This window comes from Amblyomma mixtum, chromosome 8 (assembly GCF_055824585.1).
Source record: "Amblyomma mixtum isolate Tamu chromosome 8, ASM5582458v1, whole genome shotgun sequence".
NCBI classification, from domain to species: Eukaryota; Metazoa; Arthropoda; class Arachnida; order Ixodida; family Ixodidae; genus Amblyomma; species Amblyomma mixtum.
This window is the reverse complement of record NC_143019.1, coordinates 5,739,594-5,757,211: the sequence shown is the minus strand read 5'-3', so window position 1 is coordinate 5,757,211 and position 17,618 is coordinate 5,739,594. Positions and strand designations below refer to the sequence as shown.

At 48.7% G+C, this 17,618-nt stretch overlaps 1 protein-coding gene and 1 long non-coding RNA gene across 2 annotated transcripts in view; one reads left to right on the top strand and one right to left on the bottom strand.

The window, feature by feature from the left end:
* The window catches only part of dysf (neuronal PAS domain protein dysfusion), a 170,077-nt gene that overhangs the window by 92,477 nt on the left and 59,982 nt on the right, over positions 1-17,618 (bottom strand). The gene's annotated exons all lie outside the window — the stretch shown is intronic.
* LOC149331202 (uncharacterized) lies at positions 4,742-6,390 on the top strand. Its single transcript, XR_016284833.1, has 2 exons — positions 4,742-5,038; positions 6,250-6,390. It is a non-coding gene; the product is annotated as an uncharacterized LOC149331202 (long non-coding RNA).

Here is a 17,618-nt window from a genome sequence, read left to right as displayed (position 1 = left end):
TCTGAAATCTCCGGTATGCCGATTAACACTAATATCCAAGAGAGCCTGGCCGGCGAAGGAAATGTGGTGTGCAGCGGTGTAGTAGAAAGCGGAAGAGGACGGATGCAGTGTGGTATAGGTCTATCTGTTACAGGAAGTGGTACTACATGACAGTGTGGTACAGGTCTATCTGTTACAGGAAGTGGTACTACATGACAGTGTGGTACAGGTTAGGTAAAGTGTGATAAAAGACTGTTTGGAGTTTCGAGTGTTGCATATAGCAGTGTGGTACAGTACCGGTATATACAATGTGCACAGTGCAATGGGTTGCGGTCAGCGGTACAAAACAATGCCGTAAAATGTGATAAATTGCCCCTACATAATTCACCATACTTGTCATGCCCTCCCATACTTTCTCGTTAGTCAATTAGCGAACACCGAAACGCTCCCTGCTTTTCGGACTCAACGTAAACACGTCAATCCATAGGTGCGAGTTTTTCGTTAAGGCAGGCGAATACCATGCGAGCGCTGCTAATACTATTACGCACGCGCCATTAAGAAAACCTACCTGACTCAGCAACCGCCGAGAAAGGCGACAGTGACCACCGCACAAGCTCACGCGATTGGCTGCACGGGCGCGACAATTACCCGCGAGGAAGTGCTAAGTGACAATTATGCGTGTCGCAGCGAGTAATCGTTATCGACTCGTTGGCTTTCGCCGGCTTTAAGGTGCGCCGCATAGAAGCTCATATGTGCCGCTGCACGGACAGCTACTACGCACGCGTGTAGACCAATTAAAGGGCCCCTCCTCTACTTTGCGTGCACATTAGGGCCGCACCCATATGGGCGTTGAGCGAAGGAGCAGCGGCGCCGAAAGACCTGCCGCTATTACGCAGAGGGCGTGCATGTTTTATCGGGGGCCCCAGTCCAGTTATATACGCACGAGGTGGGCGACGGGGACACGCGACAGGGAAGGCAGCTTGCTGGTCGGCTATATGTTGCCCCCCAAGAGTTTAATAACACCCTGTAGTGATTTAACGCAGGCAATCGATTGAATAGCTGGTGTATTAAGGAAGACGACGGCTAAATCGTATTTATCGGTGTATAGTTAAGTCCTATGACTTCAACGGCCTTTGACTGATTACAGGCCCTGCAATGTGACCTTAAGTCGAAAATATTCTCGTTATTTTGCCACGAAATATTCCTTCTTATCTTTTCTTGGAGAAAGAAAATTGACTTCACTTTTCTGAACGGTACAGACATCGAAACCCGAACGAAATTCGGGACTTCCTTTTTTTTTATTAGAGGGAGGGTTCATGCATGCGACGCTTTAGACGGAACAGTTAGCAAGTAGCATATGTGTTTCTTGACTCGATGTTACCAATCCATGCCTCTTAATTGCAATGTTAAAATGCTTGTAGTGCAGCAAGTGGGATTTTTTTCTTCAAAAAGTCTTTTTGACCAAAAATCAAGGCGTTAATAATCAATGCTGTCTTATTGCTTCCGAAACAGTGCACGTTTCTCATTCTCCCTTTTGTGGAAAGATATATCCACAGTTGACAGCAAAGGGTCGGAGAACAGACTATTGGCGTAATTGTTAGAAAGTTTTGTGTCCCTTGGTCGATTTTTGCTGCGAGTGCATTTATTTATTATGTTCTGTGTTTCGGCACATATTTCATGCTAACAGACACTGAATATTAATTTATTTTCCACGCTGAGACACGTACAACGGACAAGAGATAGAGGTATCCTGAAACTTCATGGTGCCTTAGTGAGAACAAGTAAAAGAAAACAACTTCGGATATAAAGTATTTCGTCTAACTGGGCTGCGATACCCAAAGCTTTGCCCCATGTTGCGCATATTCCACAGCCTGTTACAGGAGGGGTTCTACACCCATCCGCATATGCATGCTCCCGAACTTGCGCAGAGTCAACAGGGCCCTCCTCCCCCTCCGCATGGGAGCGGCCCTTGCGGTCGGCAGCGGGGCGTCCTAAGTGCCACTGCTGGCGGCGATCGGCGCTCACGCCAAGAGCTGACACTGACCCACCCGAAGCTCCCTGTGTTCCTCGCCTTAATGGCCTAATTGAGGCCTCCGCAACTTCGACCGCATAGCTGGCCTAGCAACCGCAGGGAGTGGTCGCGGAGAGCCAGGGAACGCGGTTCTGCATGCTCCGCATACAGATGCGTTCCCTCGGCCGCACCCATATGGACGTCGCTTACTGGAGTATACTACACGCGTCGTATGTCTGAGGCGCGCGTGTACAGTAGCGCCCCCAGCGGTGGCGTCTGGTCTTCTTTGGAGAGGCGAGCAAATCAGTGAAGGAGGCGCCGCCGCTGTACCGTTGGATAGATGTTCACGGTTAGTGCGTTTAGAGCACGCCCTCGATACACCTACAGCGATAAGAGTAAATAGCGTTCACATCACCTGTTTTTTTTTTTTTTTTGCATAAGCTGCCCCTCATACAATGTAGAGCATTTTCCGGTTCTTTGTGGTCTCACCTCGAAACCCTGATAAAATTGTGTTAGCGCGCGCTCTGCACGGTAGAGCAATACTCACTCGTGGTGTTGTTAACAGTCATCTGGACAACGTATGCAGCAGGAGTAGGGCATCCGATTCGTACTAAAGATGAATAATGTGTTAAGACATTAAGACAGCGCTACGTGTGTTCTGTTGATGCCTTCGAAGAAGGACCTTTCGAACTCAGTTTATCTCCTTTTTTTTAACAGCCTCTGCAGGTTGTGTCAAAACGTACTTGATGTATTGCTGTTTGACTTGAGCGGCTAAGCTTTCTCAATGCACTGAAATAAGTTACTCTCAGTTCACAAAACTTGCATGAATTGTTCCAGTACGTTATACGTGAAATGTACGGGGCGGTCCCCCCCCCCCCCCCCCTCCCCGCTATGTGCCGCTGGTCTAACGATGACACTGCCTATGCCCTTGTGTGGTTACATGAGAGCGAAACGCAAGCGGGAACATCTTATCGGTTGACCTTAGCGGTTACGAATCGCGAAGCATCCAACGATTCCTTGTCTTTCTCTGTTTTTAATCCTCCTCGAGTAACAGCACCGAGAAAAACGTCCCGAATGTTATCGTCGCACGATCTGCGCGAACGACCGTGACGAAACTGCGCAACAACCTCGCCTTTCCTCGGCGGATCACCTTTAGTCCTGATTCGCCGAACTGTGTGGAGAGAGACACGGCGCGTAGAGAAAAAGCCCGTTCCCGTTACATATTTAGAGCTACGAGCAGGAATGCATATTAATGGAAGACGCCGGAGTAATTTCCTTCCTTCCTCCGCGGTCATAACCTTATACAGCTGGTGCGGCGGGCCCGTTTCGGGAAGACGGCAGCACCTTCCCATATACGCTACGTACTACGTACAGAGAAAGATGCACCGGTTCCCACCGGCACTTGATGAATATAGATAGGCTGCGGCTGCTCTGGACATGCCGAGGTTTGGGAGGGGGGGGGGGGGGGGGTGTTTCTGGTCAAAAGAGGTGCGTTCGTTTATGGGCCTGGGAACCTGACCGGAATATCTCAACAGTGAATTGCTCGCAGTAGAATGGGCAGCAGGGAAGCCATTTTTCGTAGATTGTATAAGTAGCCGCATCTTAGAGCCGGGCTTCGCACGGAAATTGAATTGATCGGATTCTTTTACTTATTTTTTCTCCCAGGCATCTTGGGCCTGTGTGTGTAGGTATGCCTTATAGTATGCGGGGCTAGGTGATGGCAGTGTAGTTCTGCAACGCTCCGGGTAAAACGGCGTCTCGCTGTGTACGACATCAGGGTGATATACGGCTGCCTTGATGTTCGGTAAAAAAATGGGGTTCTCTCCTATATGCGTTTGAAACACGCAACGTTTCTGCTTTCCTCTCCGTGTACGGTTTAAAACCCGGGAGGCGCCTGTGCAAAGCAGTTGTACTACCTTCGATGCGCGAAAACCTTAAATAGAAGATTTTTATAGCTCGTTGTAGCTTGCGATCTATTTTTGTCCTGAACGTCACGTGTGACCTCTTTCCGTTCACCACGTACTTTGGTCGTACAATATCGTACAGTACTGCATTCAAGATTTTTCCCTTGTGACAAAACAGCATGTATGTTCTTGCCGCCGTTAACAAGCTAGGAAAAAACCTTTTGTGATTGCCTGAAAGCAAGCTGCGATTGAATCTTTGTTAATTTGAATGCCTACCTGATCATGATTGATTGATTCAGTCAGTGAGTGAATGATTGAGTTAATGACTAAATGACTGATAGACGGACGGAATGAATGATTGACTGGCTTATTTATTGATTTATTGAGTACGTGAGCGAGTGAACAAGGGAGGGACGGAATGAAGGAAGTGTGGGTGATACGCTGACGGGGGAAATGAGCAGATTTCTAGAGACTTACAAGGGATCCAGTTCTACAATTAACGTTTGATTCGCTGAACACATAATTAGGTCAATCACATCTTTACCAAGTACTTGTATCGTTTCTGGCTCGATGTAAAGAATGAGACCCTAGAGTGCTCGCTAAGGTCATTCAGGTACTTTTAGCCAGTACCGAGTAGGCGACGGGTCAGAATCCATCACACAGTGCGTACCGCCCAAAAGATGTTTTGCCATCAAAGCTTCTTCCCACTTTCTGACCCGAACGCAAAAAGCTTATGTAAGGTCTTGAAAAGTATGGGAATAACTAATTCGCACATACCGAGCCGCTGCTGCATACCGCAGTAAGAACCGACGTGCCATGCAACACTACCATAGAGAAAGATATTGGTAAAGAGCGGACACTCGGCGAAATCTGGCCCCAGGAAATGACGCGCAATCCTCCTCCTCCACTAGATAATCTTCCAACTCCAGGATGGCGCCACCAGTCTCTAAACGCGCGCGCGCGCGCGGGCGGGTAGCCGGCGCGGCGGCTCAGACCCATCCGAGTGGCAGACAACGGAGCGTCGTGGGGGCTGTTTTGTGCGCGTGAAAGCGTGCGGCGTATTTGTTCGTGCGGGCAGACCGCAATTTTTTTCGTCTCTCTTGACCTTCGACGCAGAACTCCTCCTGTTTATGACGGCGGCAAGGTGAGAAATGTTTATTTGTGGAAGTACGCTGTATTGCATGCAATTTAGGCGGCCGCGCCGGCCGCCGTTGCCTGTCTGCAGTTCGTGAAGCGGCGCGCTCGCTCTGTGGCCAGCCGGCTGTTGTTCACGGCATTCTTGCAGTTTGTGACAACGTCAAGGAAGGAATGTTTTGTTTTGCAAAAGTACGCTACATTTCAAGCACTTTATGCAAAATTACGCTGCATTTCGAGCACTCTAGCTTAGTACGCCGGCGCAGTTGTGAAGGGCGCGCGCACGCTGTGTCATGCTACGCCGTGGCGGGAGCGGCGGGAGGAATGATGCTGCATGATGCAGCCTCGCCGGTCGGTGCGTAGAAACAAAAAAAAACCTGCCCACGGCCTGTGGCCCGACGCGCTGTGCCTAGCGGTTAGTTTTGCTTGGTTTCGCGCTTTCTCGGGACGTCACGTTTTTGTATGGCCCCCGACAATATGTAACTTTTTATGGGTGACATTTGTCGGTGTAAGGTTAAAATGTACTTTTTTGAAAGTGGGCGAACGGCGAAGACGACCGTTCCCGCGCAGCAAGTACGGGACCGTAGTTTTCAAGACTGGTGGAAAAAAAAGATGACGCACGAAAAGCTCAAAAACCTTACTCTTGTAGTACGTATGTATGTATGTAGTACGTGTGAAAGAGTCCGTTATCTACGCTCGTGGAAACGCACATTTCGCCCGTGCATTGACAACACAGGGATGCGCTTTTGAAAACCGGCAAAAAAAGGCAACGCGTCGGGCTTTCTAAACTCTAAAGAGCTTGAAAACCAAGAACTGTTGCGTCGATAGTTTAATTTTCTATGCTTCTTAAAACATACGTTGCACCCGTGTATTTCTCAGTGCCCCTAACACATTGTGTACTTCTGGTTCGTAGTCCGTGTTGTGGCCGTCTTTGTACGAAATATTCTCGAACAAACCGCGTACTCTGCTGTCCACCTAGGTTTTAGAAGGTAGACAATAACGTCGGGGAATGTAGAAATGCTTGCAAAAAGCTGATTGGTATCTGCCGTGTAGTACGGTATGTGTATTGTACTTTGCGCAACGACGTTCAGCACGCGAGTTTCGCAAAAACATGTTTACTCCGCTCCTAATTTCGTTCCCTCGCCGCTTTCGCACCTTTTCACTGTTTACAGAGTTACAATAGAAGGAGACTGAGAATGACCATACTTGCGAATTTTTCAGGTGATGCCACCCGTCGGCAACACCTGCTGTGTGCCGTGGTGCCGCAACAGGATCACCTTGAGCAGGAGGCCAGGAACCATCTTCCGCATCCCACGGCTTTGTTTATGTTGCACAAAATAAATGTTCTCATTTCACTCAAAACCTGGTGTCTTTTGTGGAGTGCTAATATTTGGCAAAGGCTGTGATGCAGCTGCGTTCATGGCTGGTCAAAAGCACTCGAAATCTATTTAATTATACGCTGCCAACGGCGCAGCGGGGCGCGGCGTATGCTAACATTCAAACCGCGCGCCCCTGAAACCGGAACCGGAAGTCGTCCCAGGCAGCGAGGCGCAGCGCATGCAGCCATTCAAACTGCGCGCGTTGAAACCGAAACCGGATGTTATGAGACTCCGCCCGCTTGGTGCGCTGCAGTCAAATGGGCCGCTGGGCCCTATGGGAGTGTCCGCTCTTTACCAATATCTTTCTCTATGACACTACTTCCGTTATCACAAGATGAAATCTTGACCTAGAGTCGCTCGCGAACGAAGACGTACTCCCACCCTCCTTCCAAGCAGAAAAAACAAACAGAAAAATAGAAACGAAAGCAACCTTCTTGGCCATCAAGCGCTTTATCACCTGCGCTATGATTTATCGCGTCTGTTCTTTCTTTCCTTTTTTTTTTGCCTCCCCCTACAGGCCGTAAAAAGGACGATGATGCATAGTGGTCCCAACGCCCGACACGCAAGCGCAGCTTCCGAGGACGCACCGCGCGAGTTTACTGTGAGTAGCGCAGGCCGAACATGTGGGCGACGCCGGCCGAGGCATGGTCGTAAGATGCATCGTGGGAAAACCTGCGACACTGCGCTCGCTGCATGGTCGAAGGTGGCGCAGTCGCTCGGGTGCGAAGGGTTAAGGTCATTCCGAGGGCGCGCACGCGATTCCAAGTCTCCTCGCGGCCGGACCTATTGACCCCCGAACGAAGAAGGCGGGGTGCAAGGGCTACGCCGCTAAGCCGCGAACAAGTTGACGTCAGAAATAGGTAGTGGAAAAAAATTATTCCAGACGTGCAATTGTTCCGGATGGTTTGGGAGGAATGAAGGAGCGCGCAATTAGTATTCAACCAATGATTCCTGCGCTAGTCAAGAGTTCAACCATCGACTGACGATGAAGTGTCTGGTTTCGGAACGAAGAATAACTGGTATACGGGAAAAGGGCTCGTTGTCGAGGCAGTCGGTGCATTGTAAAAAAAATGATAATAAGAGACCATCTTTAATAACGATGTCGCTGAGGCGAGAGAAGGCGTGAAGCCGAAGGCTCAGGCAAGCGATGTTTTTTTTTTTTCATAATATTCAGTGCGCAACCACTCCACATTGGAACATAAGCTCATTCTGTTTATGATTATGACACGTTCAAACTAACCGCAGTGAAAGAGCAGGGTGGAAAACGTATATAGCGCAGGTGGCTATACATGCACGGGTGATGATTCACGAATATCTGGTAGCTAATCAACAGCGTAACGAACAGTCTAGTTACCTCGTAACTAATACATAAACGTTCGTTTGCATTAAAGGTACCTGACCAAGACACCGACACAGTGTGCACATAGGGGGCCAGTTAGGTTTAAAAGAGTATTGCTATAGCTTGGGTCTGGTTATCCGGGCCATGGTGAAAGAAAGCTAAAACATTCGCACTCGTATGCACCCGTGGGCACTTGACCAAGTACCACATTGGCATGGACGCTGATCTCACAACGCAGTAGCCCAAAATGACCAAAATAAAAATAAAAAAGGCAAGCGTTCGCGTTTTGCGCAGGCACCCATCTTATGCGGATATTATTGTTCAAGGGTTTCCTCCTTCCTGTTCACATCACCTTTCCTTCTATAGCGGCGATAAGTAGCCAGCTGAAGTTATCTGTTCTGGTTAGGCTGCCCATTTTTTCTTCCTTTTAATGAAGAGTTAATATTATCTGCGGAGAAATTTCGCCACTGGTTAAGCTATGAAAGTGCCAACTACGTACAAGCTGCCCAGGCCACGAAACCCATAAACTATTACAGCCACTCTTATAACGAAGCCTTGCACTACAAGACGCAAGATATTGCACCTGTAGTGGAAACACCAAAGTGGAACTTACAGCTCGCGCCAAATATCCCAGGACCGACTGGCCAACGTGGTTGTTTTATATTTTTTCGTACGTTTCTTTACTAGGTTTCTTATCGTAAGTACAGGTCCATCACGATCGCCTAAACCACGTGCGCGAGCGAATAATGTATGCTTCTTCCGTTCAAGTTGACGTGATAGCGCGGACTCTCATTTCCTTGGGTGGGCCTCATTTGTGCATTCAGTTCTACGCCAACAAATTGCTGGGAGAGGATAGCTGCTCGTGGTGTGTCACACTGGACCACACGTACCCCGAAGAAAAATTGTTGAGGCACAAACAAAATCGCTAATATCCATTCCGCACACGCGTATCGACAGGGGATATTCTAAAACAAGAACTGCAACCCGAGTAGTTGCCGTTGAGGAATGATGAAAGATAGTCTTCAAAGGAAACCCCTGCGCGAAAGGTCTCTGACTGAACGAAATAAAGCGAAAATGAAAATGCAAGTTTCAGAGCATACGACAACTTCAGGCGCATAGCGAATATCTGGAATGACTTCAAGCCGCAGTGTACACATGTACCATAGGTCGCGTGGCTCCTCTGAAAAATGGCACGCTTCAGTATTTATCTTCAGCAAAAATACAGGGAGAGAAACGCTGTGGAGTTCCCTTCTACGTTTATTAGCGTTTCTTTTTATTCTTTTATTAGATGCGAGTACCTGGCAGCCTCTACCTCTTATAGCTAAGGTCCGCCGGCGAACGGTGGTGGTGGTCTTCCTCAAGACGCAGCTCCGAAGACCCCTTTGGCGGCGCGCTTTAATGCTCTATTGGGCTGTTTTGGTTTTTTTAGTTCTTCACGCGACCGCAAAAGATGAATGCGGCGCTGCATGCATAAACATGGGTCGCGCTGGAGGAAGGTGGGGGGGAAGCATTCATAGGGTGCCCCAAGTCCTGGTGCTCTACAGACGCACGCAGCGTTAAGTCCAAGACCTTCGGGGGTGCGTCGTACAAGTCGCTGTTTTTTCTGGGGGCGTCCGCGGTGCAAGAAGGCACGAAAGAAACTTAATGATACCGCGCTTCGACAAGGGGGATAATCCGAGCACGGAGTATAGAGGACATGCAATTAGCATATATATCTGCGCACGTGACTTGTATTGCACTTCCGTCAGTACTCGAACTATACGGGCGATGAAAAATTGCCGCTAAGTGTTGTATGTATGCTTGTGCGCGTGCGTGCGTGTGCGGTAACACGCACTGGGGCGGTTATCGGTCATTTGCCTCAGCACTTTGCTCCTACAAGGCCCGCGCAGGACTACCTGCGCACTCAAGGAGACAGTCCTGAAAGGACTAAGCGCACGCCGGCATCCCGTAAATTATTGACGAGCTTACTAGCAGCATGAACTGGCACGAGTGTTGCATTTTTGAAATACTGTATCACTCGAACAGTATACCAGACTTGTTCTTATCGAATGCCCGTGGCGAAACAGTAGAACCATTCCAAATATATTCAGTCGTTCACCTGTGCTTAATTTTATCTTTGCGTGTCTACTTTGTTAAGCAATGTCGTACTAATAGTTTGGACGCGCAGAGAATGAGACAATTGCACGTCGGTTGTCGCGAAACCTTGAAGTTTAGTTAGTTTATGGGGTTTAACGTCCCAAAGCGACTAAGGCTATGAGAGACGCTAAAAACCTTGAAGTGACAGGAAAAATAAAGGCGAATCCATTCTACTATAGTCGCCATCTGTATTGTGAGAGATATAAAAGAAGACTGGAAAACAAAAAGCTTAAACAGGTTCGCCTATATCCTTTAAAAAAGTCCTGGATAGAGAGAACTTAAGGTCAGTTTTATGGTAGCGTTCATATTGATAGCAAAAAAAAAAAAAAACACGATTAAGGGAATCTAGGCAGTTCACGTGGAGAAAGTTTTAGTGATTACACGGCTTCTTGCATCCTGAAGGCGATAATGTCGCATTCCAACGCAGAAGCACTGACAATTCTCCGACCTCAGCGTGGACTCGCTTGCAGGTTTTCACTCGTACTTGTTCCTGGGCACAAGCCGGGTTTAATCGGGCATTGGTTTAGAAAAATGTCACGTGCTTGTATAGAACCATATAAGTGAGACCGAAAATAATGTTTTACGCATCGAGCCTTCCGTTGACCCTTATAAAAATGGTCTATAGATCGTCTATAGGCTACTTATCGGCTCCATTTCCTTTCTGTACATATTTCCTTTTGTCTAATCATAATCTACAGAAAAAAAGTCTACTGAAATTGTATGGCGATAAATCTACAGATTGTCAAAGACTGCCTATAGAATTTGTATTGCCTACAGGCTAGTGTAAAGAACTCATGTTTGGAAAGTCAATACACTTTCTAGAAAAAACTTTACGGGCAGTCTATAGAGTGTCAAAATCAGTTTTTGCAAGGGGAATGTCCAACGGGAAACGCACATGAGCGTATATTTTGTATATGTTCATTACTACTCAACTAATCCACGCGTCTGCGTGCAGAACTATAGTTGTGAGCCTGTTAATAGCGGACTACACAATACCGACCCTTTAAGCCTGCTGTGAGTCAGAGACCTACAACCACTGCGAACGAAAGTAACAAAACGTACTACAGATTACCGAGTGTATACCGCTCAAAAAATACTTAATAGCTGCAAGGCATGCAGTACCTCGTTCATCCACGTCCGGTCGTTGCTCTCAAAGAAGCGGCTGTCTGGATGGTTCTAACGGGGAAAAAAAAAAAGAATCAATAAACGGAGAATGTTTTGTGCAACAAGAAGGAATATTCTAATCGTTGCTGCGACCAGCCGGCTAACAGACGCCACAGAGCACCTCTTGATTTTTTTCTTGATTTTTTTTTTCGAGGAAAATCTGCGCATCCAAACTGCGGACCCCTCCAGGCAGGCAGGCTATGAAGCGACGCGTCACGGGAGAGAGGCTGGAGATGAAGACAGGTAGGTTCATACAAGCGTAGAAACCACGCGAGGACTACGCGAAGCCGGAGGTCCTCGTAGAATGAGGCGAGGGCGATGGACTGCTAGGGGACAGGTGACACACCGTTCCCGAGCTCTCTACTTATACGGCCGCACGTGAATACGGATGGCAGAAAAAGGAAAAATAACACCACGAATATAAATAAATAGAAGCAGCAAATAGATGGAGACAATTCACAGCGCGGGTCATCTGGGTAAATAGAGGCACGCCGTCATTAGTAGACGGTGGTGGTGACGGACTTGGCCGACGTATTACGCGCCTTGCGCCTGCGTTCCTTCATAGGTGTGGCGGGACCGACTGGCCAGGCCCCATATAGAGCTGCTGCCTCTTATCAGGCCCCTGTCCGCCGGCAGTTCTTCGCCTTCTCCCTTCTACATTAGTTCCGTACAGCGAGCCCCGGCGCTATGAGTATGAACCCTCGGTGCACCGTTCGACAGGCTTGAAAAAGTTTCCGCACTTCAAGTACCCTTATTCTTTCATAGCATTCAATAGACTTTCTCAGTGGTCTTTCAATTAAATTTCTTCTCTCAGTATACTTGATGTCACAAGTGTTATTGGTGGGCGTATTAAGTGCACTATACGGTACGAAGATCATTTTGAGCGTGTCCCTTTTCTTTCCTCCCACGTCAACCACATGTGATCCTTCGCCCTGGATGTTACCTCTATAGTCCTCTGCGGGCTCAAGCCTTCAAATAACTCACTGTAAGATGGCGTGTCGAACAAAACTGTGCGCGTGGATTGGGGCCGTTTCAACGCAAAACAGGACAGTGGCAAAGTTCAGTATAGGCTTTCGTAGTGCAATTAACTCACTTGGGCTAATCAGGATGACCATGATGTAGACGTTCCTCCAGCAGACTTCTTTCTGGTTAAATGCTTTCCGAACTTTACTTTCGGCTTCTCTGCATAAAAACTGAAGTTGAGCCATACCGACCGCTTGAAAGGCGCTTACGAACATACCGAGTAGTAGATATTTGTCTTTCTAGAAGACTTCTCAGTGCTGCAAGACTGCATGCAACTTTCCAGACGGAATGTAAAATTCTTCGACAGTGCCGTCGTCGACCTCCCCGAGCTTTTTGTATCCACCGCTGCGCGAGCCTCGGCCCTCACAGAAGAGGGACTGCGAGATGAAGAAAAGGTTCTCGTCCTCCTTGATCGTCGTCTTTGTTTTCTCCGGGCAGGGACTCAGAAGGAACGCGCGGCGGTTGCGGAAGAGTCCGGCCACCGGGTGCGCCACCACGCCCGACTGAAAGAGACACCGGGGGCCGCACACAGAAGCAAGACGCTTTTGGCGACAATAAAAAACCCCCAGCACACTGAACCTTCCACCGCCCTCTGTTCGTTCAGAGTACCCGCCCTTACTTCTCAAGCTGTAAGTATGAAGTACGCTCCTTATTTTTGTCCGTACATTTGTTTTTGCCGGTTCGCGTCAGGAATAGCCCACGCAAGGAAGGCAGTGCACTGTCCGGAGTGCAGCAGGGAACCGCAGGCCGCATTCGCAACGCTTTCTGTGCGCCAGTTGGGATCGTGAGTAGCAGCAGACCGCGAGTAGCACAGTCACTATTACTGATTACTAAGTAATAGTTCACTACTATTACTATACTTCAGCAGAGTAGTAATTTGGGCCTGTTGGTAGTTCATGATGAGGAAGTTAGAGCGCAAAAAAACACAAAGACAAAGTGGAGACGTGGACGGGACAGTTGTTGAAAGTTAGCGCTTGTCCCGTCCACGTCTCCACTTTGTCTTGGTGTTTTATGCGAAGCATACTACTTTAGCTACCACTTCAGCCCTTCACCGTGGTTATGCGCCTCCAAATCACGTGATACATGACGTCACACCACGTGACACGATGACGTCACGACAGTGGAGAAACGGGGGCCCACCTCGCGCCGTCGCTGTGGTTGTGCGCCTCCAAAACACGTGATACATGACGTCACACCTCGTGACACGATGACGTCACGACAGCGGAGAAGCGGGGGCCCACCTCGCGCCGTCGCTGTGGTTGTGCGCCTCCAAATTACGCGACACGATGATGCTTCGCATTCCCCAGGCTTAACCAAGTTAAGCCTCAGCCATTTTTTTTTCCGCTCTAACTTCCTCATTATTACTATACTATTACTACTATGACTGATGATGGATTTATTTTTTTGGCTCAAGACTATCTGTGGCCAAAGAGCGACATGGCGCAAGGTGTTCGTCTACACAAGGTGGGGTCAAGGACCAATTTCCTAGCATTTCACCCCAGATAAGCCGAGCACCAGGTCAATTACTATTGTAATAGCAATAATATATTTACGAGTAACCAATACTAACTTAATAGTAACTACTACTATTAAGGCTTCTACCCAAAGCGAACTGATCTCACTTATGCTAAAAGTTCTGTGCGTCCGGCCGGTCACTTCTAAGTTAACGCTACGCTGCAGCATGTAGCTTTATACCTGTGATGGCAAGTGCCGCGGCATACAACTACTCCACAAAAACACATCAGGCTTTTAGACGTTGGCAGGAGACTTGGCTGCTACAAACAAAAGAGAAAAATATCGTTCAAAGGCAGCTGTGTTTATGCCTTATGGATAAACTAGGACCAACTAGCCGTCTCTTTAAGAGCAGTTTCACAATATTTTCTAGCACGGTTGCTTTTTGTGAATATTGGCTACCGCGTCAGAGTTACGCGGGTCAGAGTTACGGCCGCTCCGAATATCCAGCGTGTGGTCGGCTCGAACCCGTGACCTCCACCAAGAGATGTTACGGGGATGATACGGGGAAGTCTGTACTGACGGCTGCGCTGCGATGGCCAGCACTCAGCTCAGAGACTCCAAGGGTCCAGCTTCACACTGTCAGCGTCGTCGTCGTCCCGCGCACCGCCACTTCGTCATTCACGATTCGTTCACCATTCATTGACGAATCGAGTTCACTGATACTGTAACCAGTTCACTGGTAACACTATGATTCACAAGCGCGTGGTCATTGACTCCTTGGCGGATTCAGAAACCTTAATAACTATGCAACTACGCAAAAGCATAGCGTAACGACGCGCGACACCGACAGCCTCAATATCGGAAGTGCTTCGGTTTTACCTTCACGTGCCTTTCATTAGTTCCTGCCAAATCTAGTTACCTTTCTTTTCACGCACTAAGAAAAACACTTTAGAAGACAGCGAAACGGAAAAACAAACAGCTAAAAGAAAAAACTCCTCTTATTTGAACTTCAGTTCCGGAACCCAGTCCGAAGAACCGAAACACTCTTTAGGCACACGCACTACGTACCCCCACTAACTCCCTCGATCACGGGCCACCGGACGGGTGAGTAATGGAGGGCGCGTTTTTCTCCCCACGACGCTAATCCGCGCAGTCAGTGGTCGCGCCTGTACAGTGCCAGGAGCATCGGGGCCTACGTACCCCACTCGGTGCCTTCCTTGCGTCCCGCGTGGCTCAAGTAAAAGTCCATGAATAAAAACTAGAAGCAGCAACAGCAAGGGCACAGGCGAGGCGCGTCAAAGTTGAGTCAAAGCTTCCCTTTCGCAGATGCACACGCGCCGCCTTCCCATAGTACCTACAGTTCAGCTCTTAAGGGTTAAAGCGGGAGAGGAAAGAAATTTCTCGCAAAACGAGAATCGTCGTTGTAAGTCACAAAGAAGTCGAGGAGGAGGCCCTTTTACAGCGACTGAGAAAAGCGGTCGGCTAAACGCTGCGAATTTTCGTAAAATAACACAAGATTCAAGCAAACGCAAAGAAGCGAGAGAGAGAATCAACCGCGTGTACGTGGGCAAAAAGGCGCAGAGGAAGACGAGAGAGGGTATGGCGGCGCATAGCGCGCCTACGGAGGAATCGGTGCTTAATCGCCCGTCGCTTTATCCGCTTGCGTCGGGCCGTAATTTGTCGTCCTGACGAACGACCGCGCCGTTCGGAAGACACGTGCGCCTATGCTGCATGTAAGATGCCGGCGTTCCAGCCAGGCGCGCGGCATGCCTCTTGCCGTAGAGCAGTGCCTTTGGCATGCACGTCCCCTTACTGGCTATGAGCTCGTGGGCGGGAGACGTTCCCTCTGTGCAAGTGTACCCAGCCTGCGGGGTTCGCCAGTAGACAAGTGTGTATCCGCTTGGTGGCATTGGCTCTGTGCGCTACATGGTGCGTCTGGGCATTCTATGAATCATCTGTTTTGCCTGTTTCGCTTCACTGGCTGCCCTTGCAGAGTCTGCAGTGTACGCCGACGGTGCCTCAGGGAAGACACCCACAGGCTTACGGCGCCATCGTCATACACTCTAAACACGAATGCGCCTATATGAGAGTAAAAAGCTAGTAAGCTGTCCTCTAGCAGCACTCGCTTTTAATAAAGAGAGTGCGCTAGAGGACAGATTACTCCCTTTTTACGAATTTCTGTTTATAGTGTAGGCAAGCACAGAAGTGAAGATGGAGGAATGCACCACCCGCTTAATCGGCATGAGATAGGGGGGCGCAGATTTTGTCCCCTATTCTTCCCTGCTACTCACAAGACTACCACCATGAAAGATGCTACCATGAGCGTCCGTCCCCCCCCCCCCCCCCCCCCCCCCCCCTCCTTACAGACTGTGCACGCCTATGGCCAACGCACGAAGTGCTCGCCAGGGATTGCCCATTGCTGATGAGTAGGTGTGTGTAAATTAGGTGGACTTCTTCAGGTTATCTATGTTTTTTTTAAAATAAAATTAGGCGGCCACTTCGGGTCGACTAGTGCAGCCAACAAATGCTTGAATGTATACAATTCTCAAACAAGAACGAAGTCGTCCTCTAGGAGTCGGCTTCAGGCGAGATGTTGTTAGAGATGTTTAGGCAGTGAAATCTTTAAACCAAAGCCAACTTTGGCAATACGAATCTAGGATTACTCCGACCCGTTCGACAAACTTTTCCTTGCATGATCGGCTCATTTGGACTGGTGCACAATTCTAAACATCAAAAATGTCTCGTGGCAAACATGCAGAAAAAAAGCATATACATAAAGGTTCCACTCTCGAGAAGCCAACCCGGTTGCTGCGAGCCGCGAAAGCCGAGAGCAGCCTGCCTTCTTCTTCCTTACTCGAGGCGCGAGAAATACCTAGATGGACGAATTAACGAAACAAACAAACGAAGCGACCAGGCCGAGGGGGGCGAGAAAGCGAGAAATCGTGCATGTGCGGCGGTCGTGGCGAACTAAATGAGGCTACCGCAACCCTGCAAGAGCCGCATAGCCGCTGCGGTGGAGAAGTTTTTTTTTTGTGTATTATTTTTTCTTTCTTTTTCCAACACCAGTCTCAAGCGCGCGCGCGCGCGTACTCACTCGCGGAAACGCTGAAAAGTAGAGCGAAAAAAATCGGCCGCGGATGGTAGGAACGCTGCCGCGAAAAATTCGAACAAGAAGTTGAAAAAAAAAAAAAACTGTCCACGTATACAGCGTTGATGCGCAGCTTTACGAATTGCAAGAGAAAATGTAAAAGAAGATCGGCATGTAGAGAAAAAAACGGAGATGCCCGCCGAGAAAAAGAAAGAGGAATAAGGCGACGTGAAACAGGAGTTGCCAGTGTACAGCGCGGCTCTTAGAAACAGCTGGATTTGGAAGCAGCGAAATTGGAGCGTAAACAGGTTGAGCTCAAGCGTCTTCGGGACGAAACAACAAACTCTGGAACCCGCCTGTCCGCGATTTGAGACGTGAAGAAAGTTACTGAGAGGGGAAGATATTTTGAGAGGCAGCGAAGAGTCACGGGAAGGTGTTGACTAAGCGGATAGCCTTAGATGCAACCGCCTTTTGAGGCCAACTGTACACACATAAACAGAAAGGAGTGAAAAGAGAGTGAGATGTTCTGTGGTGCACATTATTTTACAAAAGGGTGTGCGCTAGAGGACAGCTTACTCCCTCTTTCCTCCCATATGGGCGTATTTCTGTTTAGAGTGTAGATGAGGGTTGATGTCCTGCGTCGTTTTAGCGCGGTTGCAATATGCACTCCATTGTCAACCACCAACTAGCCCGCCTTCACTTGTTACATGGAGCAATCCGCCAATACCGGACTGGTGATGAGTGTGGGTCTCTGAGGCTGCATGCATTCGGTCCAGCCCAAGGTGTTCGCGCAGAGGCTTATACGAGACCAATAAAAAAAAAGACAAGAGCGGTAACAAGAACAGAACTTTTAGTTCTGGCTTGGTTATCAGCATATCTTTTACTCGTCTTGGCATATATGGGATCGATTCACCCCGATCAGAATAGATGTATCAATATCTGGTCTCCATTTCTGCCATATCTGGCTCTCGTCTGTCCCTTGTCTATGCATAATGGGTGAGCCTGA